General features: G+C 45.5%; 1 protein-coding gene across 1 annotated transcript in view; it reads right to left on the bottom strand.

Annotated features, from left to right (window-relative positions):
- The window catches only part of BRI3 (brain protein I3), a 230558-nt gene that overhangs the window by 112152 nt on the left and 93260 nt on the right, over positions 1-25146 (bottom strand). The window lies entirely within an intron of this gene.

The following is a 25146-nucleotide window of genomic DNA, read 5'->3' as shown; positions in this document are numbered from 1 at the left end:
GGCTTGTCCTGTCTGACCTTTAGAAGTACCTTTGGGAGGAGAGGCAGAGGTGGAAAGGCATACACATGAAGATTGCTCCAATTGAAAGAAAGAGCATCCACTTTCCAAGCTGTGGGATGAAACCTTTTGTGCAAAACTTTGGCAGCTGATGGTTTAGTGGAGAAGCGAACAGATCTATGTCTGGAGTTCCCCATGACACTGTCAATTTCTGAAATACATGAGGATCCAATTTCCACTCGTGGGGATCCATAATTCGTCTGCTCAACACATCTGCTAAGGAGTTCTGTGCTCCTGGCAGAAACCTTGCCTGAAGATTGAGCTGTAAACTGAGAGCAGTCTCCCACAAAATCATTGCTTGCCTGCATAGAGGATAAGAATGTGTTCCCCCTTGCTTGTTGATGTACCACATGACAGTTGTGTTGTCTGTTAGAATCAACACCTGCCCTGGAAGAAGTAAATCCTTGAAAGCTATTAATGCAAACTGGACTGCTAACATCTCCTTCAAGTTGATATGTAGATGTTGTAGTCTGGCAGGCCACTTGTCTTGTATCCACTTTCCATTTAGATGAGCTCCCCAAGCTTTGTCTGAGGCATCTGTCGTTAAAATCTGACTCGCCTCTGGCCGGGTCACAGAGAGTCCCTTGTTTAGGTGACATTCCTGAGCCCACCACAAAAATTCCTTTTGAATGCAAGGTATTATTTGAATGACAGTGTCCAGATCCTGGCAGTGTTGTGTCCATACATTTTTGAGATACCATTGCAGCTTCCTCATATGCAGTTTGGCATTGGGAAGCACCAGAATACAAGATGCCATGAACCCTAAGGCTTGAAGGACTGTCCTTGCAGTCAGCCGGACTGATGAGATAGTTGATGGAAGTAAAGGGAAAGATTCTTTTGTTTGTCCGGGGTCAAAAAGGCCATCTGGGATGCTGTATTCAGTCTTACACCCAGAAAGCACATGTCCTGAGAGGGTACTAGACTGGACTTTATTTCGTTCACAGAATACCCCAGGCATCTTAGCACTGCTATCACATATTCCAAATGATGAAGAAGCTCGTCCCTTCCTTGAGCCAGAATCAGGCAATCGTCCAAATAAGGATAGATCTGTATTCCTTTTAGCCTGAAGAAAGCTATCACTGGAGCCAGAACTTTCGTGAACACTCTGGGCAGTAGATAAGCCAAAGGGCAATGCAGAGAACTGATAGTGAGAAGTCCCAGCTCAAACGCAGATACTTCCTGCAACTTAGTCTGATAGGAACATGAAGGTAAGCCTCCTTGAGATCCAAAGTTACCATCCAATGATCTTTGCCCAGCAGAGGTAAAAGCTGTTGTAACGTCAACATTTTGAACTTGGGAATGTCCAGATAAGTGTTGAGGATAGATAAATCCAAAATTGGTCTCCACGTGTTCCCCTTCTTTGGTACTAGGAACAGGCGAGAATAAAATCCTAGGCCCACTTCTGGCATAGGGACCGGCTGTATGACCCCTATTTGGAGTAACAGAGAAATTTGCCTGTGAGCCTCTATTCTTTGTTGAGGAGGAACGTCTGGCATGCCTTTGAAAGGAGGCAAGGTATGGAAATAAAACCTGTAACCGTGGTGTATAATATCCAATACCCATCTGTCTTGGGTAATTAAACTCCATTTTTCTTTGAAAAGTGCCAACCTTCCTCCCAAAGGTGCTGCCAGACGAGAAGGCTCTGGCAGCTGAAAAGGTAGGTCATTGGGTCTGTTTACGAAAGGACTGACCCCTGCCCTCACCCGAAGACTGTGCAGGAGAACTCCCTGTTCTAGGCCTGAAAGAGCCCTGAGCTCTGCCCCTACCACGTCTAGATCTACCCCTAGACTGGGAATCATAAGAAGGATACGTCCACCCCTTAGTAGGCCAATTTCTACTAAACTTTGGAGGCTGAACCTGCAAAAAAATCTTTAACAGTCTGCATAGACTTAGCCTTGTCTTCCATTTTCTTTAAGACTGCCTCCACAGGTGAACCAAACAACACATCAGACTGTAAAGGAGCATCTAAAATCCTTGTTTTAACATGGTCAGATAAATTTTGATCCCTCAGCCAGGCGTGCCTGCGAAGAACTGACCCAGTGGCAGCCACCCTAGACGAGGCCTGTACAGCATCAAAACCACATTGCAAAGAATGCTTACCCACCTGTTCAGAAACATGTACTAAATCTTGTAACTCTTTACAATCAATACCTTCCGCCAGAGCATCAACCTTAGACTTCAATTGTGAAAGGAGATAGTTTTGGTATTTCAACATGTGAAACTGGCAATTCAAAGCCCTCATAGCTAGAGTGGAAGAAGTATAAACTTTCTTTCCCCATCTATCCAAGGCCCTGGCCTCTTTATCTGCAGGAACCGGATTCTTGACAACAGAAGCCTTAACACCTTTAGGCCCCTGGCTAACAGTTTCTGGGTCTGCCCTAGGACTCTAAAAAGATACTTATGAGCTTCAGGCACCCTGTAATACCTATCCGGTTTAACAGGAGCAGGAGGCAAAGAATCAGGATTAAGAGAAGCCTCTGTAAAACATCTTCCACTACATCCAAAACAGGAGGTATAGCCAAAGGCCTATGCTGGGGTAAAACAAAAATTCCCTAAGCCTTTTCCTGGAATCAGAGAAGTCCTGACCTTCCCACTTAAAATGCTCCCTCATGGAATGAAGAGTTTCTGAAAAGAAAAATCCTCAGGAGGAGAAGCAGAAGGAGTAGAATCATCCACATCAGAATCAGAATAAGGAGAGTACTCCTGCAAGTCTTCAGCCGAAGACTCTGAAACATCCAAGCCTGCTCAAAACTCCTAGCTCAGGCTCCACCCTAGGTCTCTTATCAGGAGGGGCAAAGAACCCTAATCAAAGAAATCAAATCTTCTGCCATTTTAAGCATATGCTTCTTGGGCACAGTTCCTGAAGAACTAGGGGTGACACCAACTGAAGCTAAACCTGGCCTGCCTCTGGGAGAAGCCTTGGAAACAGAAGGAGAGGGCCTAACCACCCTAGGCAGGGAGGGAGTATAGTAACCTGAGAAGCCCCATCACCCTGACCTGCCTCCTGAGAGGCCACATCCTGCAATAACAAAGTCTCTCCCTGGGATCCCAAAGAAACCTCCGGTGGAACCACCGGCTCCACCGACACCTCTAAAGAACCGGCGTCCTGTACGGACGGTTCTTCTAGCCTAGGCTTAACTGCTTTGTCCTTGCGCTTCTTGAAGAAGCGGCCGGAGCATCCGACGGCATTTTATAATTGCACCGCTTCCTGAAGACTAACCTGGCACAATCTAATCTCCTCTTTATAGTGCGCTTATTGAATCTAGCACAAGAGCGACACCCAACAACGTCGTGCTCAGGCCCTAAACAAGGAATACACAAAGTATGATAGTCTCTATGCGGTATCTGTTTCCCACAAGAAATACAATTATTCACTTTTTCTGACATCCGGTAAACCACTGAGGCAAGAAAAAACTAAAATATTCCCCAACGGGGTACTTAGCCAACTTTGACTCGGTCTGAAACTCCGAAATCGAAAAATTTCAGAACGCCAACCAGCACTTGCAATACTGCTTCTGCATCGGACCATGCGGCAAAAAAGACTGGGGATATGACGTCGGTCATGCGCATTTGTACCTTGACGTCCTGATGTCAGTCAAATGCGCCTTGACCGACGTCAGCCTTATACTTTGATATTCGGGCCGACCGAGGACAGTGGACTACCCAAGTGTAAGGACTGCAGCAATGTGAGATGAAGAACATCCACTACACCACCAGCCAAACTTCCATCAGCAGGTACATTTTCAACGACCGTTGAATTACTATGCGTTTTCAAAGAATGTTTGAGTTTCAAGGGAACAGGAGTTTACTGTTGCTCATTCTAAATCTGGTTTTTAATGGGTAATCGTTTTGTTTAGCAAGTGGCCATCAGTCTTTGTGCTATAAAACCTTAAAACAATGTTAGTAGCAAAACAGATAGCATACTAACCGTGCCACAGAAAGCAAATGTTTTCATTGCCACACTCAAAATTGAATGCTTTCTCTGTTTCAAGACCCACTAACAGCAGCGGTATTTTCTTATATTCTGCATCCCTCTGGATCGTTCTACTAATGTTGTCAAATGTCTGCATCCCCTCCACAAAGCCACACTGATCCATATCTATCAACTGTGGCAACACCTTTGCCACTCTTTTAGTTAGTACAGAAAACACTTGAAAGTAGAAAATCTACTGTTCATAGGTAGGCACTACGCTATCTGCCCGAAGGCATTTATAAGCCTAGCCAAAATGTGTTGGCTTTCGCCACCCCCTTAGATTAGTTCCCTGTGCCTCTTTCCAGCACAGCCACTGAAGTGATCCCTGGGGTAAACTTTGTTTCCCATCCACTCGTCACGATTTCTCTTGAAGAGAGTGTTAGTGAGGACCTCTGCCTAATGTAGATTGGAATCTTGTTCCAAAGCATGAGAAGTCTCTGGGACATTAATCTATCCCTCCAGCACATCCGATTTATTGTTGTGGTGAGGTTTAGATCCCTAGAGCGTGTGGTTCGAGGGGATATGGTTATTCTTTAGGTGGAGCATGTCCATCAATTCTGGGTTGGACATGGCCCTGTATGTCAGGCAGAGATCACCTCTGAGTAGGCGGTACGCAACAGAGTACAGCTGGAGTTTCTTCAGTCGAGCTGCATAGGGCATCTGTTTAAGGCCAGTGATCCTCTTGGTGAGGTACTTCTGTGGTCTTTCCAGCTGTTGTAGGGGGTCTTGTAAGGTACGTCCCAAATAGGGCATTGTACTCTATGATGGGTCTAATGAGTAGAGGGGCACAATGACCTTTTGATCTGGATGCGAACCCTTTTGTGATTAGGTGGGCCACATAGAAGGATTTTCTAATCACTTTGGCAATGTGATTATCAAAGGAGAGATTACCATCTACTTGGGTCCCCAGATCCCTTATTAAGTCTTCCATATTTAGGGGACTACCACCTATGTGGTAGTTTGTGGGTACTTTGTTTTTTCCACAGGGGGTGACTATGCACTTTTTGGCATTTAGCTTGAGGCCATGATTTTGACACCAGGTATCTGTCTCAGTGAGACCCTTTTGGAGGATGCCTGTGTCAGCCGGAGAGTCAATTATAGCCCCTAGTTTGCAGTCATCTACAAACTTGGTCAGCCATAGTCATTCTCTGCTTGCCTGTACCTCTGAGAAGTATATGCTGAACAGGAGGGGTCCTAGGACTGAGCCCTGGGGAACTCCACTTGTAACCGGTTTAGAGTCGGACCTAGCTCCCACAACTCTCACCATGTGGGTTCTGTCCGTGAGCCAGTTGGCAACCCATCTTGTGACGTACAGGTTTATGTTCAGGCTGGTGAGCTTGTCTATAATACCAGAATGGGGAATGGTGTCGAAGGCCTTTGCGAGGTCTAGGTAGGCTGTGTGTACCACCTTTTTGTCTATAGCCTTGGTAACTGTCTCAAAGAAGTCCACCAGGTATAGGAGGCATGATCTGCTCTTAAAGCTGAACTGGGTAGGGTCCAGAGTTTGGAGGTTCCCAATGTCTCTGTTAAGAGTTCCATGATGATGCGCTCCATAGCCTTGCAGACCAAGCTAGTCAGGCTTATAGGGCGATAGTTCCCGGGGTCTGTTGTGGCTCCACCTTTGTGGAGTGGAATAACTGTTGCTGTGCGCCACTCTGTGGGTACATAGCCTGTGGAGAGGCTGAGTTTGAACAGTGTGTTTAGGTGTGGGGTTAGTTCATCTTTGAGCTCGTGTAGGACGCAGCCTGGGACACTGTCTGGTCCCCATTGATGCTGTGTTTTTGGCTTTGGAAAGGGTTGTTTTAACCTGTCTGTGATTTCAGGGGCTCTACATTCTTCTGGTATGGTTATGGGCCCTTTTGGGGGTGTGAGGGGGGTGAAATTTGCACTGAACCTGTCTGCCAGGATGTTGGCGATATCGGTCGGTTCAGTGTATTTTGTGCCATTCTGCACCAACTCGGAGCAGATCTGAGCATTGCCACGTAGATTCTTGACATAGCTAAAGAATGCCTTGTGGTTATCTTTAGAGTCTTTGGCAATTTTTCTTTCGAAGCTTGCCTTGGATGATTTTATGAAAGATCGTAGTTTCTTGCTGATACTGATCAGGGATGTCTTCCATTCTTGGGATTTTACTCTTTTCTGTACTAGTTACCTCCTTATATCGTATAGCTTGTTTGTGGCAGGGGTCCACCAGACTGGTTTTCTTTTTTTGGAGGAGTGAGTCTTGGTTTTGCTTGGGATAGCACGATCCATGCATTCTTGCAGGTGCCCGTAGACTGCATCAGTAAGAGATTTTGCAGCTTGGACACCATCCTTTAGCATGGGGGCTTTGAAACTTTCCACCTCGGTCTTAAGTAACGTGAAGTTTGCTTTTGAAAAGTTTTTCACAGTGGTTTCCTTGTCCGGGGGTGAGGGTGGAATGTGGATATCCAGAGTGATTTATTTATGGCCAGATCTAACCAGCGAGGGGTTGACCTCCGGTGTGGAACACCAGTCGTCCATGTTGGTGATGACCAGGTCCAATATGCTGTCACCTCTGGTGGGAGTGTTGACCAGTTGATCCAGGGCATTTGAGTTTATAAATTCTAGGAAATGTTGGGCAAAGGAGTTAGTACTCAAGTAGTTCTCCCAGTTAGTGTTTGGGTAATTTAAATCACCCATTAGGGCATTTGGTAGGACCTTTATGTTTCCCAGTGTTTCCAGAAACGGGGAATGGGGGTCCTGGGACATGGTGGGTGATCTGTAGCAAGCTACAATTTGAATTGCAGTTTTGCCCGTTTTTAGTTGCACGTGGATGATCTCTGAAGCATTGTGCTGTGCCACTAACCTGGAGGTGTGGGTATCCTTGATGAATATAGATGCTCCCCTGGCTTTTGTATTTTGGTCCGGGTTCTGTATCTGAAATGTATGGTACGAGTTGTAGCCTGGTAGTGCTGGGGTGCTCTCTAGAGCCTTAAACCAGGTTTCTGTTACTGCACATATATTGATTTTCTCCATACTGAGGAGTGCCTCGAGTTGTGCATTTTGAGGTTTAGACTTCTGGCAATGAGTAGCATTACCCTCATTTTTTTTTGTTACTTGTGCTATTTACGGCGGTCAGTTTGTCTTTTGAGCCTTGCCTAAAAAAGGTACTATGGGGGTGGCAAGAGCCTTGGCCAGTATTCGAAAGCCTAAGTGTGACAGGTGCAAGCCGTCTCTAGTGAAGCAGCGTGGCTTGTCGAGCATGTCATCCCAGGCAGAAAGACCCCCTTTGAATGACACCAGAAACTTAGCCAATTGTTGAAATTGATCATTTTTTCTTTATACCGTGGTATCATTCATTATTGGTGAGAGCAGGATGCTACTCAGGGTCAGGGTAATACCGGCCTGTATGGCAAGTTCTTACACAACTGTACTACATCCGGAGTGAAATTACTGTTGCTGTACTCCAAACAGATGGATGACTTACAAAGTTTAATGGAATGGAAGGCAGGATTGGCAGAGAATGTTGAGAACTGTCAAAGAGGCCAGAAAAGACAGACCTGGCAAAATTTGTCCTCAACCTGGAAAAGGCATCAATTCTGTACTGTTTAGTGCATGTACAGAAGACCAGGTAGCAGCTTCCAGAATGGTTCTGGGATCTACCCCTTTGCAGTAAGCCCTAGAAGAGGTTACTGCTCTAGCACAGTGATCACTTGGGGAAAAAGGCAAGGATTTGCCATGGTACGAATTAAAATGAAACAGACTCAGAAATCCAGCTTGATGGATACCGGCTGACCCTGCCTACAGTCCACGTAACAGACAAACAGCTGGTCTAGCATATGAATGGACTTGGTTGCTGGTGTACATCTAGGGAGTGAAGAAGTCTTTCACCTCTGTACTGTGGTTTGGTAAATAAAGTAGGGAGACTGTCTAGTTGAGGGGCATCTAATTTACCACTTTTGACATGAAAGAAAAGTTGATGCTCAGGAACCCTCTGTCTTTACGAAAAATAAAGGAAGGAATGATCATGAATGCCTGTGGTTGAGGCTCTCATAGCAAAAGGGACAGCCAGTCAAAAAAAAAATTTTCCAGGGGTAGAATTTGAGAGTAAAAGTGGCTAGTTCAAATGGAGGAAAAGTGAGCTTTTTCAGCACAAAGTTGAGGTCCCTGTGGGAGGCAAAGGTCCTCTCAGAGGTTTAAGTGCAGAACCCCCTGGACATAACAGACGAGTTAAAGGGAAGTACGAAATGGCTAAAAGGTGGGCTTTAATGGAAGAATAAGTCAGACCGCTTTTCATATTCTCACACAAATAGGGTAATATAAGACAGACCTTTGACTGTATAGGGTCTTGATTGCTTGATACCATATTGAAACTCTCTTCCATTTGGCTATGTAGAATTTTAGTGTTGTGGGTCTCCCCACCTCCTGAAGAACTCAGTACACACACACACTCAGAAAACTGGTGTTTGGAAGGGACTGGAATCCCATTTCCCACAGCCTTATTTTGAGAGATGACAGGTTGGGATTAAGCAAAAAGCCATTCTGCAGTATGAACAGGTCCACTTTGTGGAATAGCTTGGGGTAAGTGTCCATGGCTAAGTGACAGATAAGGGAGAATCAATGCTGTCTTGGCCAAAAAGGAGTAAATCAGGACAATTTCCTGCTTTTCTTTTTAGATCTTTAGTGGAACCTTTGGTAGCAGAGGAAATGGAAGGAAGGCATAAAGAAACTTTCTTGGTCACTGGAAGGATAATGCATTGGTCCTCCAAGCCAAGGGGCAAGGAGTCCTGGTCCCACTGAATGGCGCACAGCAACAGTTATCCCACTCCACAAAGGGGGAGACACCACTGATCCCGGGAACTATCGACCTATTAGCCTGACGAGCCTGGTCTGCAAGGCCATGGAATGTATCATCATGGAACTCGTAAACAAAGACATTGGTAACCTCCAAACTCTGGATCCCACCCAGTTTGGGTTTTTGAAAGTCAGATCATGCCTCCTGAACCTCACCGACTTCTTTGAGGCAGTCACCAAAGCCGTGGATGAGGGTAAAGTGGTTCACACAGCCTATCTTGACCTCGCCAAGGCTTTCGACACCACCCCCCATTCTGGAATTATAGCTAAACTCACTAAACTAGGTATAAATCCCTACGTCACAAGATGGGTTGCCAACTGGCTCACTGACAGAACCCACACTGTAAAAGTTGCAGACTCCAAATCTGACCTCAAAGCAATGACAAGTGGAGTACCACAGGGTTCCGTCCTGGGACCTCTCCTGTTTGGTATCTATTCTCTGAAGTACAGGCCAACACAGAAGACCTCTGACTAACAAAGTTCGCAGATGACTACAAACTAGAAGCCATAGTCAAGTCCCCAAATGATGTGGACATCCTACAGAAGGGCCTCACTGAGACAGATACCTGGTGTCAGAGCCATGGCCTCAAGCTCAATGCCAAAAAGTGCAACATCATCCCCTTTGGTAAGAACTCTGTACCCATGAACTACCACATAGGCAGCAATCTCACCAAATGCGTGACAAGAGACCTTGGGACCCAGGTGGACAGTAGTCTCTCCTTTGATAGACACATCGCCACAGTAGTCAGGAAGTCCTTCTACGTGGCAAACCTCATCATAAAAGGGTTCTCATCCAGGAAAAAAAAAAAAAGAGGTCACTGTTCCCCTCTACTCATCACTCATTAGACCCATTATAGAGTACAATGCCCCTTTTGGAATGTACCTCACAAGACATCTGCAGCAGCTGGAAAGGCCACAGAAGTACCTCACAAAGAGGATTACTGGCCTCAAACAAATGCCCTACACTGACCACCTCAAAAAACTCCAGCTTTACTCCATAGCATATCGCCTACTCAGAGCTGATCTCTGCCTAACATATAAAGCTATGTCAAACCCAGAGCTGTTGGACATGCTACACCTAATGAAATCTCAATCCTCCGATCTACATGCTCTAGGGACCTAAACATTGTCACTACAATAAACAGGACACGTTGGAGGAATAGATTCCCGTCCCAGAGACTTCCTATACTCTGGAACAAGCTACCCATCTATGTCAAGAAAAGATCTTCATTAACACTCTTCAAGAGAGATCTTGATGAGTGGATAGGAAATAGGAAATACACCCCGCGGATCACGTCTGTGTCTCTGCTGGACAGTGGCACAAGAAAATAACTTTCTTGGGTGGCGTAAGCTATGGAACCTTGCTGGCTAGGCTTACGTAGGCCCTTGGCCGATAGCCTAGTACCTACCTATGAACCTATAAAAGAGGGGGGGGGCTGTTTGTTGCTTTTAGAGGAAAATAAGTCTACCTGTGGACTATGCCCAGGAAAAACAGTTTGTTGAGCATCCACTCTTGTAGGTCTTTGATGGACCTGCTGAAAGAGTCTGCCAGTATGTTGTCCTGGGACGGGATGTATACTGCTTGGAGGGACACACCTGCCTTGGTCACTAGGTCTCAAACAATCTGGGCCAAACTGCAAAACTGGTAACATCTGGATCTTCCTTCCTTGTTTATGTAATACAGGTCTGTTGTGTTGTCTGTGAATACTCGCAGAGGTCCTGGTTTCCAGAGGTAGGCAAAGACTTGTAGGGCCTGAATGACAGCCCTCATTCTCTTTCAGTTTGATGTGCTCTTTCTTGAAGTTGGGCTGCCAACATCTCTGTACCAGGAGGTGTCTGTTTTACAGCTCGACTTTGGGTCTGTACCCTGAAGAGCAGGCCTGGATTGAAGTTCACCTGTTGTCACCCATCACATGATCTCCTTCTTGAGACAGGGCATGCGAGGGATGTGTGTGTCCAGGGGGCGAGAATGTTGGGACCATACATTTTCAGGTACCACTGAATTTTCCTCGTATGTAACCTGGCCAACAGAAGCATTGGTATGGCTGCTGCCAAGAGTAACAGTGCTCCAAGAATCCCATTGGCTGAGCAAACGTGTAGAGAACTTACAGACTGGAAGAAAATAGTGAAGCTCTGCATTTTATCTTGGGGCAAGAAGGCCTGCCTGTTTTTTGTATCTAGTCTGCAAACCAAGAAAACCAAGTCTTGAGTGGGCTGAAGGGAATCATTTTTTGAAACTGACAGTGAACCCAAGTTGCAGGAGAAGGGTGACTGAACTTGAGATGTTGCAGCAAGATAAGAGGCCTAAATCAACAGATCACCCAGGTAGGGGAAATTTGTATTCCCAAGTCCTGCAAAAGGCTATAACGGAGGCTAGGCACTTTCTGAAGACACTGGGAGCTGTAGAAAGCCCAAACGGCAAGGCAGTAAATAGAAAATGTGATGAGCCAGTACAGAATCTCAGGAATTTCCTTCAAGAGGAGCATATGGGCTTATGAAGGTAGGCATCCTTTAAATACAGAGATAGTGGAAAGGTCTGTAGAAAGATGAAGGGGAGAAGGGTCTGACAAGACAGGATTTTGAAACTGGTAGTGTGAAGGTGGGAGAGATCCATTATGAGTCTCCATTGTCCTTTTCCTGGTACCAGCAACAGTCTGGAGTAGAATCCTCATCCCATAAACTGAAGGGGAACTGGTTCTATGGTGCCTTGTGACCATTCCAGAAGACTGGGATGGAGGAGCTTTAATTGTGCAGTGAAGGTGGAATGCCTCTGAAGAGAGGCAATTCCTTCCACAACATACTGCGACCTTTTTTGACTTGTCTGTGGTAATGTTTCTCCAATTTATAATGGAAAACGTAAGTCTTTTGACAGATCAAGGGTATGAACTAGGGAGTGGGGGTTGGGAAGATGTTCACAAACACTTATCTGTAAAAGGAAGGCCTCCCAGAAAGTACAGTTTTGTACCTTCCATAAATATAGATGTTAGAGTGTAGACACTGCTGCAGTCATTACACTTGGGTTATCCTGCCGTCAGGCGGTTCCCCCAGCCGGCCTGAGTTCCATAGCCGGCCTGAGTTCCAAAGTCTTGGTCCGGCGTCGGTTGCTGTCGCCTGCTCCCTGATGTCAGTGCGACAGGGGTATACAAGATGCAGCAGACGCCATTTTCTTCAGTTTTTCTTGCCCCAGATGTCAGGTGCCCCCAAATACGTAGGCAATTCAAATTGCTAATAAAACATACATAAGAAATGCAAACAACATACTTTCAGCTACCAGCAAATACTCCCCATAGGTAGTAAAAGGTAGAGGAACTAGGTATGTACTAGCCAGTTAGAGGGGGAAGGAGGGAGGGTAACCTGGACTGCAGCAGTGTCTACACTCTAACATCTACATTTATGGTAGGTACAATAAGTACAGTTTTGTACCTACCATAAATGTAGATGTTCGAGTGTTCACCCTGCTGCAGTCATCGCACTTGGGTTATCCTGTCGTCAGGCGGTCCCGCAGTCGGCCGGAATTCCAAAGTCTTGGTCCGGCGTCGGTTGCTGTCACTTCTTCCCTAGCGTCAGTGCACCAGGGGTATATATAATGCATCCAAACCATTTTCTTCAGTTTTTCTTGCCCCAGATGTCAGGTGCCCCCAAAAAGGTGGTCAGTAATTAGTACCAATTTAAGAAAATTTAGCACAAACACAAAATCCCTCCAGCTATAAGCAAATACATCAGGAAGGTATTGTAAAGATTTAGCCAGTTACAGGTGCCCCCAAAAAGGTGGTCAGTAATTAGTACCAATTTAAGAAAATTTAGCGCAAACACAAAATCCCTCCAGCTATAAGCAAATACATCAGGAAGGTATTGTAAAGATTTAGCCAGTTAGATCAGAGGAGATGGAGGGAGGGTAACCTGGACTGCAGCAGGGTGTACACTCGAACATCTACATTTATGGTAGGTACAAAACTGTACTATGTTCATTGTGTTACCCTGCTGCAGTCATCACACTTGGGTAGAATCCCAAAGCTATGGATGGGTGGAGGAGTCAAAGAGGGTTAGAGGAGGCTAGAAGGCCCTGCAGAACTGCAGTGGCGAAGCCAGCTCTAGTCTTGGAGTAAAGTGGTAAGTGATGGTGTTTGGTAAAGGTGTGTACTGAACTCCAAGTTGCAGCTTCCAAAATCTCCTTGGTTGGAACCCCCCCTGAGGAAGGCTGTAGATGTAGCTGTTGCCCTGATAGAGTGGGACCTTATGGTAGCAGAACTGGTTTTCCATGATGGGAATAGCAAAAATGAATGCAATGTCCTATCCATTTGGAAATGGTTTGTTTTGATATAGCCTTCCCTTGCGAAGCTGTAGCATAGGATACAAAGAGCTGGTCAGACTTTCTGAAAACCTTAGTTTTAACCAAATAGTAACGAAGTTGCCTGTGAATGTCCAAGGAATGCAGGAGTCTTTCTCCTTTGTTCTGTGGATTTGGGAAGAAGGTGGGTAAGTGGATGGTTTGATTTAAAGCCACACTGGAAACCACCTTAGCATGAAGGAAGGATTAGTTTGTAGAGAAACTCTGTCTTGATGGAAAATGAGGAAAGGTTCCACTGCCATTAGTGCCTGCAGCTCTGAGACTCTTCTGGCTGAAGTTACTGCTAGCAGCAGGGCAGTCTTCCATGATATAATATAAACTGTAGATCAGCAGAGAAAGCTGGTTCAAAGGGAGGTAGCGTAAGTTTTTCCAGAACAAAATTGAGGTCCCATGTTGGTGTAGGTGCTCTCCTGGGGGGCCTAATGTTTTTTGCCCCTCTGAGGAACTGCCTTAGAAGTGGATGTGAAAATAAGGGTTGATCTGTGTTGTAGTGGGCTGAAATAGCTGATGTGTGGATTTTAATGGAAGAAAAAGAAAGTCCTTTGTGCAACATCTCAGTTAAATACTGTAGAATCTGAGGCATGTGAGGCTGAAGTGTATTTTGGCCTTTAGCTTGGTTCCAGGCGCAAAACCTTTTCCATTTGTCCGAGTAGGCCTTCCTGGTGCTGGGCCGCCTAGCTTCCAGAATAACATCCATAACTGTGCTGGGCCTCCTAGCTTCCAGAATAACATCAATAACTGCTTGGGAAAGAGGAGCTGGCTGGATGCTTAGGTGATCTGCCATGCAGCCAGATTTAAGGTTTTGAGCTGGCTGTGTAGAATCAGATTGTTTTGCTGTGTGAGAAAATGGGCAATTTGTGGTAAAATCCAAGGTGGGCTCTGGGCCATATTCCTTAATAGTGGGTACCAGTGCTGGCGTGGCCAGTCTGGGGCTATGAGTATCAGTCGTGGTCTCTCCTTTCTGACTTTCAGAAGCACCTTTGTGAGAAAAGGCAATGGAGGGAAGGCATATACTGTCAGGTTTTTCCAACTGAATGAGAGTGCGTCCACTTTCCAAGCTTGATGGTGAAGTGTCCTTGTACAAAATTTTGTTAGCCGATAGTTTTGGGGGCTGGCAAACAGGTCTATGTCTGGGAGGCCCCATTTGAGTTATCATTGCAAATACTTGTGGATCCAGTTTCCACTCGTGGGGATCCATGATGTTTCTGCTGAGGTCGTCTGCCAATGTGTTCTTTTTTCCTGGCAGGAATTGAGTTTGTAACTGAACTTGGTAAGCCAGTGCTGTGTTCCACAAGGTCATTGCTTGCCTGCATAAAGGGTAGAAGGTGTGTACCCCCTTGTTTGTTTATGTACCACATTACTGTGGTGTTGTCTGCCCTTATTGTAAGTTGTCCTGGATGTAATAGGTTCTTGAAGGTTGTCAGAGCATTCTGTACAGCTAGCATCTCTTTCTGATTGATGTGCAGATTCCTTTGATCTGCAGTCCATATGCCTTGAACTCACTGTCCTGCCATGTGGCCCCCCCCCCCCCAGGCGTAGTCCGATGCATCTGTTGTCATAGTTTGCCTGGCTGGGGGCAAGGTGAAAGGCTGACCCTTGTTGAGGTGACATGCCTGTGACCACCATAGAAACTCTTGTTGTAGGCAGGGAATGAGAGATATTCATTGTGTCCAAGCTGTGGCTGTGTTGAGACCATACGCTTTTTAGGTACCACTGTAATTTCCTCATATGCAGCTTGCAAATGTTATTAGTAGTATGCAAGATGCCATGAAGCCCAAGGCCTGCAGAATTTTTTTTGCAGGGAGTTGGGTCTTTGTTGCAAATATTGAGTCAGTTGTAATTGTTTGTCTGGCGTCAGATAAGCCTTCTGGGCCGTTGTATTCAAGCTTGCACCCAGGAAAGTCACATTTTGTGAGGGTACTAGTTTTGATTTCTTTTCGTTTACTGTGTACCCCAGGCAACTTAGAAGATGTTTTACAAAAGCCAGATGTTGTAAGAGGATGTCCTTGCTTTCTGCTTGGATGAGGCAGTCGTCCAGGTATGGGTATATTTGAATTCCTCTTTGTCTGCAGTATGCACTTACTGGTGCCAGGCATTTTGTGAAGACCCTGGGTGCAGTGGATAAGCCAAAGGGCAGTACAGAGAATTGGTAATGGGTTGAACCTGCAATGAAACGGAGGTATCTTCTGCAACTTTATCTGATAGGGACATGCAGGTATACCTCCTTGAGGTCCAACGTTACTAGCCATGCTTTCTTGCCCAACATGGGAAGAAGCTACTGTAGTGTTAGCATCTTGAATTTGGGTACTTGTAAGAAGGTGTTTAGAACTGAAAAGTCCAGAATTGGTCTCCAGGCATTGTTCTTTCTGGGGACTAGAAAGAGTCTTGAGTAAAATCCTTGGCCTTGCTCCAGCGTAGGCTGTAGTTGAATGGCTCTCATGTCCATGAGAGCTGTAATTTGCTTTTGTGCCTCTGCCTATTAATTTTGTGGCAGGTTTGGCATTCCTCTTTTCATTGGCAAGGTGTGGAAATGGAATCTGTATCCTCGTGAAATTATATCTAGGACCCATTTGTCCTTTGTGACAATGTGCCAGTTGTCTGAAAAAAGTGCGCGTTTTCCTCCCAAGGGAGCTGCCAAGAGAGTATTGCTTGGCCAGATGAGGTGCAAGTCACTGAGTTTGCCTTCTAGTAGTTTGGGGCCTGTCTTCTCCTCCCTTCTGTGTTGCAGTGCCCCATTGTCAAGGTTTGTATTGGGCTTGCGATTGCCCTCTGCCTCTTGGACGTCTGTACTTACCCCTCTGTGGTCTGTCAGTAGCTGGAAAGGACCCAATTTTTGTTGGCCAATTTCTGCTGAACCGAGGGGGCTGTACCTGTAGACAATCTTTGACTGTCTGCACAGATTTTTCCTTATCCTCCATTTTCTTTAAGACTTCTTCAGCTTTAACTCCAAATAGGACATCCTGCTGTAAGGGAGCATCTAGAAGCTTAGCTTTAACATGATCAGGCAGAGTTTGTTCCTTTAACCAAGCATGCCTATGTATAATAGACCCAGTGACAGCTGCTCTGCAGGAAGCCTCTAAAGAATCAAACCCACATTGTAAAGTATGTTTGCCCACCTGTTCAGTTGCATGCAACAGATCCTGCATTTCTTTCAATACAGACAGTTGAGGGAGTGTTCTCATTTTTTGTCTCAACTGAGACATTAGAAATTGCTGATATTTTAGCATGTGAAATTGGCAATTTAGTACTCTCATAGCTAGAGTGGCTGAAGTGTAAACCTTTTTCCCCCACCTGTCTAGTGCTCTGGAATCCCTTTCAGAGGGTACAGCATTTTTTGCCATAGAAGCCTTAGCCCCTTTGGGACCCTGGGAGATGGTCTCTGGATCAGCAACAGGGCTTTTATAAAGGAATTTGTGGGAGTCAGGCACTCTACAGTATCTGTCTGGTTTGGCTGGAGCAGGAGGCAGAGAATGTGGGTTCAAACTAGATTCTATGTAAACATCATCCACAATGTCTAAAACTGGGGGGATGGCAAGAGGTCTGTGCTGGGGGAGTAAAAGAAACTCTGAGCCTTTTCTTTGAGTCAGAGTAGTCCTGACCTTCCCAGTGAAAATGTTCCCTCATAGTGTGTAAAGTTTCCCCAAAGGAGTACTCTTCAGGGGGAGAAGCTGAGGGAATGGAATCCTCAGCATCAGAATCTTCATAAGGGGAAAAAGAGTAATCTTGGTCCTTAGAGGAGCCTGAGGAAATAGACACTTGATCAGAGGAGGCATAATCTGCCTTTTGTCTAGGCCTTTTGTCGGGTGGGGGTTGGGAACCCCTGATTAAAGAGATCAAATCTTCCGCCATTTTAAGCATCTGTTTCTTAGGCATAGGGCCTTGAACTGGAGACTAAAGTGCAGTCTTTTTTGGTTTAATAGGAGTCTTAAGCTTAGGATACGTTTTTATGGTGAGCGTCGGTCTGAAGATGCCTTCAGAAACCGAAGGTGTTTCTGCAGCACCATCTCTCTCTGCAGTGTCGTCGGTAGGAGCTAAACAAAATGGCTGCGTCGGCCTAGCACTCTCTGCCAAAGGCTCCGAAGCAGTCTTGGATCCCAATTCTGTGGTAGCCAGGGGCTACGGAGGAGCCTCACTGAAAACCGGTGAACCGGAGACCAGCCCAGCCGAGGCCTCGGAGTCCGGCTTGGGTCTAGGCTGCCTGTCCTTGCGTTTTTTGTGCACGTCGGTAGTCGGTTGCTCCGACGGCATTGTGTAGTTAAATTTTCTACTGAATTAGTGCAGTGCGAAATCAAAGCGTCTTTTTATAGTACGCTTATTGAACCTAGCACAAAAATGACAACCAGTGACGTCGTGGTCTGGGCCTAGGCAAGGTATGCAGTAAGAATGAAAATCCTTATGAGGTATTTGCTTCCCACAAGAAATACAATTGTTAACTTTTTCTGACAACGGTCTGAGGCAAGAAAAGTTTCCCCAACGGGGTACTTAGCTTTATTGAAGACTTCGGATCTGAAATTCGACTTTGAAAATCTCAGGAGTCGGCCGACCAGCACTTGCAAACTGCTTCTGCTTCGGGCACTGCACGGCAAGAAAGACTGAAGAAAATGGCGTTGGATGCATTATATATACCCCTGGCGCACTGACGTCAGGGAAGAAGCGACAGCAACCGACGCCGGACCAAGACTTTGGAATTCTGGCCGACTGCGGGACCGCCTGACGACAGGATAACCAAGTGTGATGACTGCAGCAGGGTAACACGATGAACATCTGTACTATGTTCATCATGTGACACTGCTGCAGTCATTACACCTGGGTAGAATCCCAAAGCTGAGGTAGGGTGGTTGGTTCTATAAGGCATTAGGGGTGGCTATAAGGCCCTGCAACACTGCAGAGGTGAAGCCAGCTCTGGATTTAGAGTATAGAGGCAGATGGTAATGCTTGGTGAAGGTATGCACAGATGTTGCTGCTTCCAAAATATCCTTGGTAGGTACTCCTCTGAGGTAGGCAGTTGAAGTGGCTGTTGCCCTGGTGGAGTGAGATCTAATGCTGTTAGGCACAGGTTTTCCATGCTGCGTACAGCAGAAACGTATGCAATGTCCTATCCATTTGGAAATGGTCTGTTTTGAAATAGCTTTTCCCTGTGCTGCTGCAGCATATACTACCAATAATTGCTCAGATTTTCTGAAAGCTTTGGTTTTAGATTTTCTGAAAGCTTTGGTTTTGTCCAAGTAGAAGCGTAACTGCCTGTGAATGTCCAATGAATGCAGTAGTCTTTCCCCTTTATTCTGTGGTTTTGGATAAAAAGTAGGTAAGTGAATGGTTTGGTTTAGAGACACACTTGAAACCACCTTAGGCATAAACGTAGGGTTCGTTCTTAAGGACACCCTGTCCTGGTGGAAAATGAGGAAAGGTTCCGCTGCCATTAGTGCCTGTAATTCTGAAACTCTTCTTTCAGAAGTTATTGCCAGGAGCAGAGCAGTTTTCCAAGAAATGTATTTTAATTCTGCCGTGCTAGATGGTTCAAAAGGTGGTAAAGTTAATTTTTCCAAAACAAAGTTGAGATCCCAAGTTGGAGTAGGTGCTCTACAGGGCAGTCTTATGTTTTTAGCCCCTCTGAGGTACTGTTTTAGCAAAGGATTAGAGAAAATTGGTGGATCAGTGTTATAATGTGCAGAGATGGCAGAGGCGTGGATCTTGATGGATGAAAAGGAGAGGCCTTTGTGTCCAGCATCTCAGTCAAATATATCTGAGGAATGTTTGGCACAAGAGGATCAAGGCTGCGAGCCTTGTTCCAGGCACAGAATCTCTTCCATTTATCCGAGTAGGCTTTCCTGGTACTAGGCCTTCTGGCCTCCAGAATGACATCCATAACTGCTTTGGAGAGAGGCATTGCTTGCGTGGCTAGGGAATCTTCCATGCAGCTAGGTTTAGTGTCTTTAGCTGGCTGTGCAGTAACTGATTGTTGTGCTGCGACAGCAGATGTGGTATTTGAGGCAAAATCCAGGGTGGTCCTTGTGCCAAGTTTTTTAAGATTGGGTACCAGTGCTGGCATGGCCAGTCTGGTGCAATCAGGATCACTTTTGGCTCTTCTTGCCTGGTTTTTATGAGTACCTTTGGGAGAAGAGGCAGTGGTGGAAAAGCATATACTTGTAGGTTTGTCCAGCTGAATGAGAGGGCATCCACTTTCCATGCTTGCGGATGGTAACTCCTTGTGCAGAATTTCTTTAGCTGGCAATTCATTGGGGAGGCAAACTGATCTATGTCCGGGCTCCACCATTTCTTTGTTATTATTCTGAATATTTGAGGATTCAATTCACATTCATGGGGATCCATGATATTTCTGCTTAAGTCGTCTGCCAGTGTGTTTTTCTCTCCTGGCAGGAATTGTGCTTGTAGATTAACTTGATAGTTTATAGCTGTGTTCCACAAGGTCATGGCTTGTCTGCAGAGGGGGTAGGAGTGAGTGCCCCCTTGCTTGTTTATGTACCACATAACTGTGGTGTTGTCTGTCTCTAGTAGTAGTTGTCCTGGATGCAACAGGTCCTTGAAAGATACAACGGCATTTTGTACAGCTAGCATCTCTTTTTGATTGATGTGAAGATGCCTTTGTTCTGCGGACCACTTGCCCTGAATACATTTTCCTGCCATGTGTGCTCCCCAGGCGAAATCCGATGCATCTGTTGTCAGTGTTTGCCTGGCTGCGGGTTGAGTGAAAGGCTGTCCCTTGTTGAGGTGACAAGCTTGAGCCCACCATCGAAACTCCTGTTGAAGGCAAGGTATTAGTGGTATAGCGGTTTCCAAACTTTGACAGTGTTGAGACCATACATTCTTTAGGTACCATTGTAGTTTCCTCATATGCAGTCTGGCATATGGAATTAGTAGTATGCAAGATGCCATGAAGCCCAAGGCCTGCAGAATTTTTCTTGCAGGGAGTTGGGTCTTTGTTGCCATCAATTGAAAGTATTGTGTCAGTTGTCCTTGCTTGTCTGGCATGAGAAAAGCCATCTAAGGCTGTTGTGTTCAAGCTGGCACCCAGGAATATTATCTCTTGTGAGGGCACCCAGGAATATTATCTCTTGTGAGGGCACTAGTTTTGATTTCTTTTAGTTTACTGTGTACCCCAGGCAACTTAACTTTTTTACAAATGCCAGATACTGTAGAAGAATGTCCTTGCTCTCTGCTTGAATCAGGCAGTCGTCCAGGTATGGGTAAATTTGAATTCCTTTCTGTCTGCAAAATGCAATTACTGGTGCCGGGCACTTTGTGAAGACCCTGGGCGCAGTAGATAATCCAAAGGGCAGTGCAGAGAATTGATAGTGTATTAGACCAGCTAAGAACCTGAGGTATCTTCTGCAGTTTTGTCTGATAGGGACATGCAGATTATGCCTCCTTGAGGTCCAAAGTCACGAGCCAAGCTTGCTTGCCAAGGATGGGAAGAAGCTGCTGTAATGTCAACATTTTGAATTTCGAACATCCAGGTAAAGTGTTTAGTGAAGAAAGATCCAGAATGGGCCTCCAGGCTTTGTCTTTTCTGGGAACCAGAAAGAGTCTCGAGTAAAATCCTTGCCCTTGTTCCTGTGGTGGTACCTTTTGAATAGCTCCCATGTTCATGAGTGCCATAATTTGTTTTGGGGCCTCTGCCCATTGATTTAGGGGCAGATTTGGCATTCCTTTTAATCTTGGCAGACTGTGAAAGTGGAACCTGTAACCTTTTAAATAATATTGAGAACCCATTTGTCTTGGGTGATCATATGCCAATTGTGATAAAAAAGTGTGAGTTTTCCTACCAAAGGGGCTGCCAAGAGTGAGTTGTTTGGCAGCTGGAGTGGGAAGTCATTGGGGCTGTTTTTTTATATGGTTGGTGCCTATCTTCCCCTTCTTTCTGGCCTGATGCACCCCATTGTCGAGGCCTGTAAGGACCTTGTGGTTGACCTCTACCTCTTGGCCATCTGTATCTGCCCCTCTGAGGTCTGTCATTAACTGGACAGGACCAATTCTTTGTTGGCCAGTTTCTACTAAATCGAGGAGGCTGAACCTTTAAGAAATCCTTCACTGTTTGCATAGATTTTGCCTTATCCTCCATTTTCTTCAATACCTCTTCTGCCTCAACTCCAAATAAAACACCCTGCTGTAAAGGTGCATCCAGTAATTTTGCTTTAACATGATCTGGTAACATATGTTCTTTTAACCATGCATGTCTTCTAATGACAGAGCCTGTAACTGCTGCTCTGCATGAGGCCTCTAAAGAATCAAAACCACATTGTAAAGTATGCTTTCCCACTTGTTCAGCAGCATGCAATAAATCCTGCATTTCTTTAAAATTAGGAGGATCTGTATCTGGAAGCATTTTTTTGTTTCAACTGAGACATCAAAAATAGCTGATATTTTAGCATGTGAAACTGGCAATTTAAGGCTCTCGTTGTTAAAGCTGCAGACGTATATACTTTCTTTCCCCATCTGTCTAGTGCTCTGGAATCTGTCAGAGGGAACTGGGTTCTTTGCTGATGAGGCCTTAACCCTTTGGGTCCCTGAGAAATAGTTTCAGGATCAGCAACAGGGCTTTTATACAGAAATTTGTGAGAGTCAGGGACTCTGTAATATCTGTTAAGCTGGATTCAGTGTACACATCATCCACAATATCTAGCACTGGCGGAATAGCCAGGGGTCTGTGTTGAGGTAATAATAGGAAGTCTCTGAGCCTTTTCTTGGATTCTGAATAATCCTGGCCTTCCCAATGGAAATGCTCCCTCTTGGTATGTAAGGTTTCCCCAAAGGAGTAGTCCTCAGGCGGAGAGGCTGATGGAATAGATTCCTCAGCATCAGAATCCTCATAAGGGGGTAAAGAGTATCCCAGGTCTGAGGATGAATCTGAGGAAATGGACCCCTGGTCGGATGAATCAATCTGCATCCTGTCTAGGCCTTTTATCAGATGGTGGATGGGAACCCATGATCAGAGTGATTAGGTCTTCGGCCATTTTGAGCATTTGTTTCTTAGGCATGGAGGCCTGTCCTGGAGAATGATGTACTTGTTTCTTAGTTTTTAAAGGAGGCTTTGACTTAGAAGAGGGTTTAATGCTTAGTTGAGTAGGTCTGAAGACATCCTCTGAAGCTGCGGGTAGCTCAGGTACTCCGGATCCCTCTGCAGGATCGGTTTCGGTCTGCTGAAAATCTAGTGCGTCCGAAGGCCAAGCCATCTCCACGTGGGGGTCGGGGGAAGCCTGTGGTTCTGCAGAAGCGGTTATCAGGGGCTGCAAAGGTGCCTCACTGAAAACCGGAGAACCGGTGACTTGCCTTGAAGAGGCTTCGTCGTCAGTTTTGGGCCTCGGATGCCTGTCCTTGTCTTTGTGCTTTTTATGAATACCGGTCGTCGGAAGTTCCAACGGCATGGTATAATTAAATTTTCTGCCAAAGTAATGTCGGGCAAAATCAAACCGACGTTTAATAGTGCGCTTATTAAACCTAGCACAAAACCGACAACCAGTAACGTCGTGGTCTGGGCCTAGGCACGGGATACAATAAGAATGGAAATCCTTATGAGGTATTTGCTTCCCACAAGAAATACAGCTATTAACTTTTACTGACATCGGTCTGAGGCAAGAAAAAGTTTCCCCAACGGGGTACTTAGCTTTGTAGAAGACTTCGGTTTTGGATTCGGAATGAAAATCTCAGGAGTAGGCAGACTGGCACTTGCGAACTGCTTTTGCTTCGGGCACCGCGCGGCAAGAAAGACTGAAGAAAATGGAGACGGGCTGCATCTTATATACCCCTGTCGCACTAACATCAGGGAGGAGGCGACAGCAACCGACGCTGGACCTAGACTTTGGAACTCAGGCCGGCTGGGGAACCACCTGACGGCAGGATAACCCAAGTGTAATGACTGCAGCAGTGTCGCACGATGAACATCTAGGGCCCCCTTTCAGGTTTTTCTGGGAATCTTTTTCTGGGTGCCTTTTTGTGTTTCTGAGAAGGCTTGTGTCCCCTTCTGATAAAAGAAGCGAGTTTGCCTGGGAAATTCCTCTGGTATCTAGGAAAACAGGCAAGTAGTATCTGTCTGCAGTCCTTCACAGCCTTAACTTGCTCTTGCAAGGATCTGAATAAGCTAGCTGCATGTGGAGTAAATAAAGGTTCCTGTTAAGGGGGAGGGGTCTAGGAGTTTATCCTTGAAATCTTCTGGTACATAGCTGCATTTTATACTATTCCTAGCAACCTGAGTGGTCTTACTTATCTAAACTGAAATTTGTTGCTTTGAGTCTACTCTGACATATCAGTTACAACTCAGTTTAGATTGTTAAATATAGAGAACAGTTTTTTTAGTCATCTAGGTCTGATAATAGTCCTGACAGCCAATGTTGAAAAAGTATAGACCTTTTTTTTTTTTTTGTCCAAACCTATCCACAGCCTTGCTGTCCTTGTCTGATGGGAGGACATTAGCATTTGGCAGTAGCTTAGATGGTTTGTCTGAGGCTAAGGAAACAGCTGAAGGGTCAGCTACAAAGGAACCTGAGGTCATCTGGAAGCTTGTAGTGTTTGGCCTTTTGGGAGCTGGGGCTGAGAGTCAGGAGCACTGGACATGGAATGAAAGCATCCAAAAAAGTCTTCAGGACTGCAGGGACAGGAGAAGGGGCTGGAGTGCCTACTTCCAACAGACTACAGTATCTCTTTTGGACATTAGAGATTTGTTTAGACTCCCACTTAAAATCTTTCTCATATTTGTAATGGTTACTCCGAAGGATGCCTTTTCCACAGGCGAATCAGGAAAAATAGTAAAATACTCAGAGGGCACCTAGCCAGGACAGTGAATCTGACAGGAGTAAATTAAGGAATGACCATCAGATTTTAAGGCCTCCTAAGAAGATGACAATGAGGATTACACAAATTTCTGTGGAGAGAGTGGAGAAGCTTAGAAAGGAGGAGGTTTAAGCACCATACTGGCCTTAAACAGGCCCCAAGAAAAGTCCATTCACTCCTTCTCCCTAGGAGGAGAGGAAACATACTTGGTCTTCTGTCACTTTCTTTGGGGCGATATCCACCCGGCTCAAGCAAGGAGGATCTGACACCCTGACGTACTTCAGTTTTCAGGAATCTCTTTCCATACTAAAACTTCAGGGATATCTTGTGGTCCATCTGAGATAATGATCCATTGTGCCCCCTTCTCAGTTGCAGTTCTCTTCAGACATGCAGTCCTCTGACACCATACCAGCCTCCAACAGGTTTCCAATAGAAGGGTTTCTGAGGTACAGAGTTGGACATACCATGGGTTCTGTACCTCTGCAGGTACTTTGGAATCAGACTGGGCAGATTAAATCTCAGGGCTAGGCCTTTTGAGTTTCTTCTTGGGTGCAGAAGGTATGTCAGGAGTGGAGGGATTTGCCATCTCGGGCTTGGGCAAAATGCTTCAGTCACTGGGTCTCTAAGAACATGTTCAACAAAGACTAACAAGAGTGCAATGTCTTGGGAACAATGGACTAGCAGATAAAACACAATCTGTACTAGTTTTCTGCTCCCAAGCAGAAAACACACTGGCTATGGAGATCTTTGTAAGGTATCTGCTTTATCACACTCACACACACCTGTCCAAGCTGACATCTTACAAATCACAGCAAAACAGTTTAATCAAGAAGGAAGGTTCCTCAAAGGAGCACTTAATCGAATCGGAGAAGGATTATGGTAAAAACAGCCATGCAAAGGATCAGATCAACCGGTGTGACACCTGCATTTGGGGTGGCGACAAGATAGTCTGGGGATTAAGGCTGATTACGCAGCTATACTGGAAAATAATGTGCACAGACTGGTGATAAATAAAAATACCTAACACCATGTATGCAATAAACATCAAATCACATGTATTCACGGTAACCACATATCTACGCACGCATAACTTGTGTGTGTGTGTGTGTGTGTGTGTTGAATGGCAATTTGCTCAACTATGTGGGTGAGTAAATATAGCAAATCATGT

The sequence above is a fragment of the Protopterus annectens genome, chromosome 12.part0, assembly GCF_019279795.1.
Source record: "Protopterus annectens isolate FY-2018-M chromosome 12.part0, PAN1.0, whole genome shotgun sequence".
Classification (NCBI taxonomy): domain Eukaryota; kingdom Metazoa; phylum Chordata; order Ceratodontiformes; family Protopteridae; genus Protopterus; species Protopterus annectens.
This window is presented reverse-complemented; position numbering and strand designations above follow the sequence as displayed.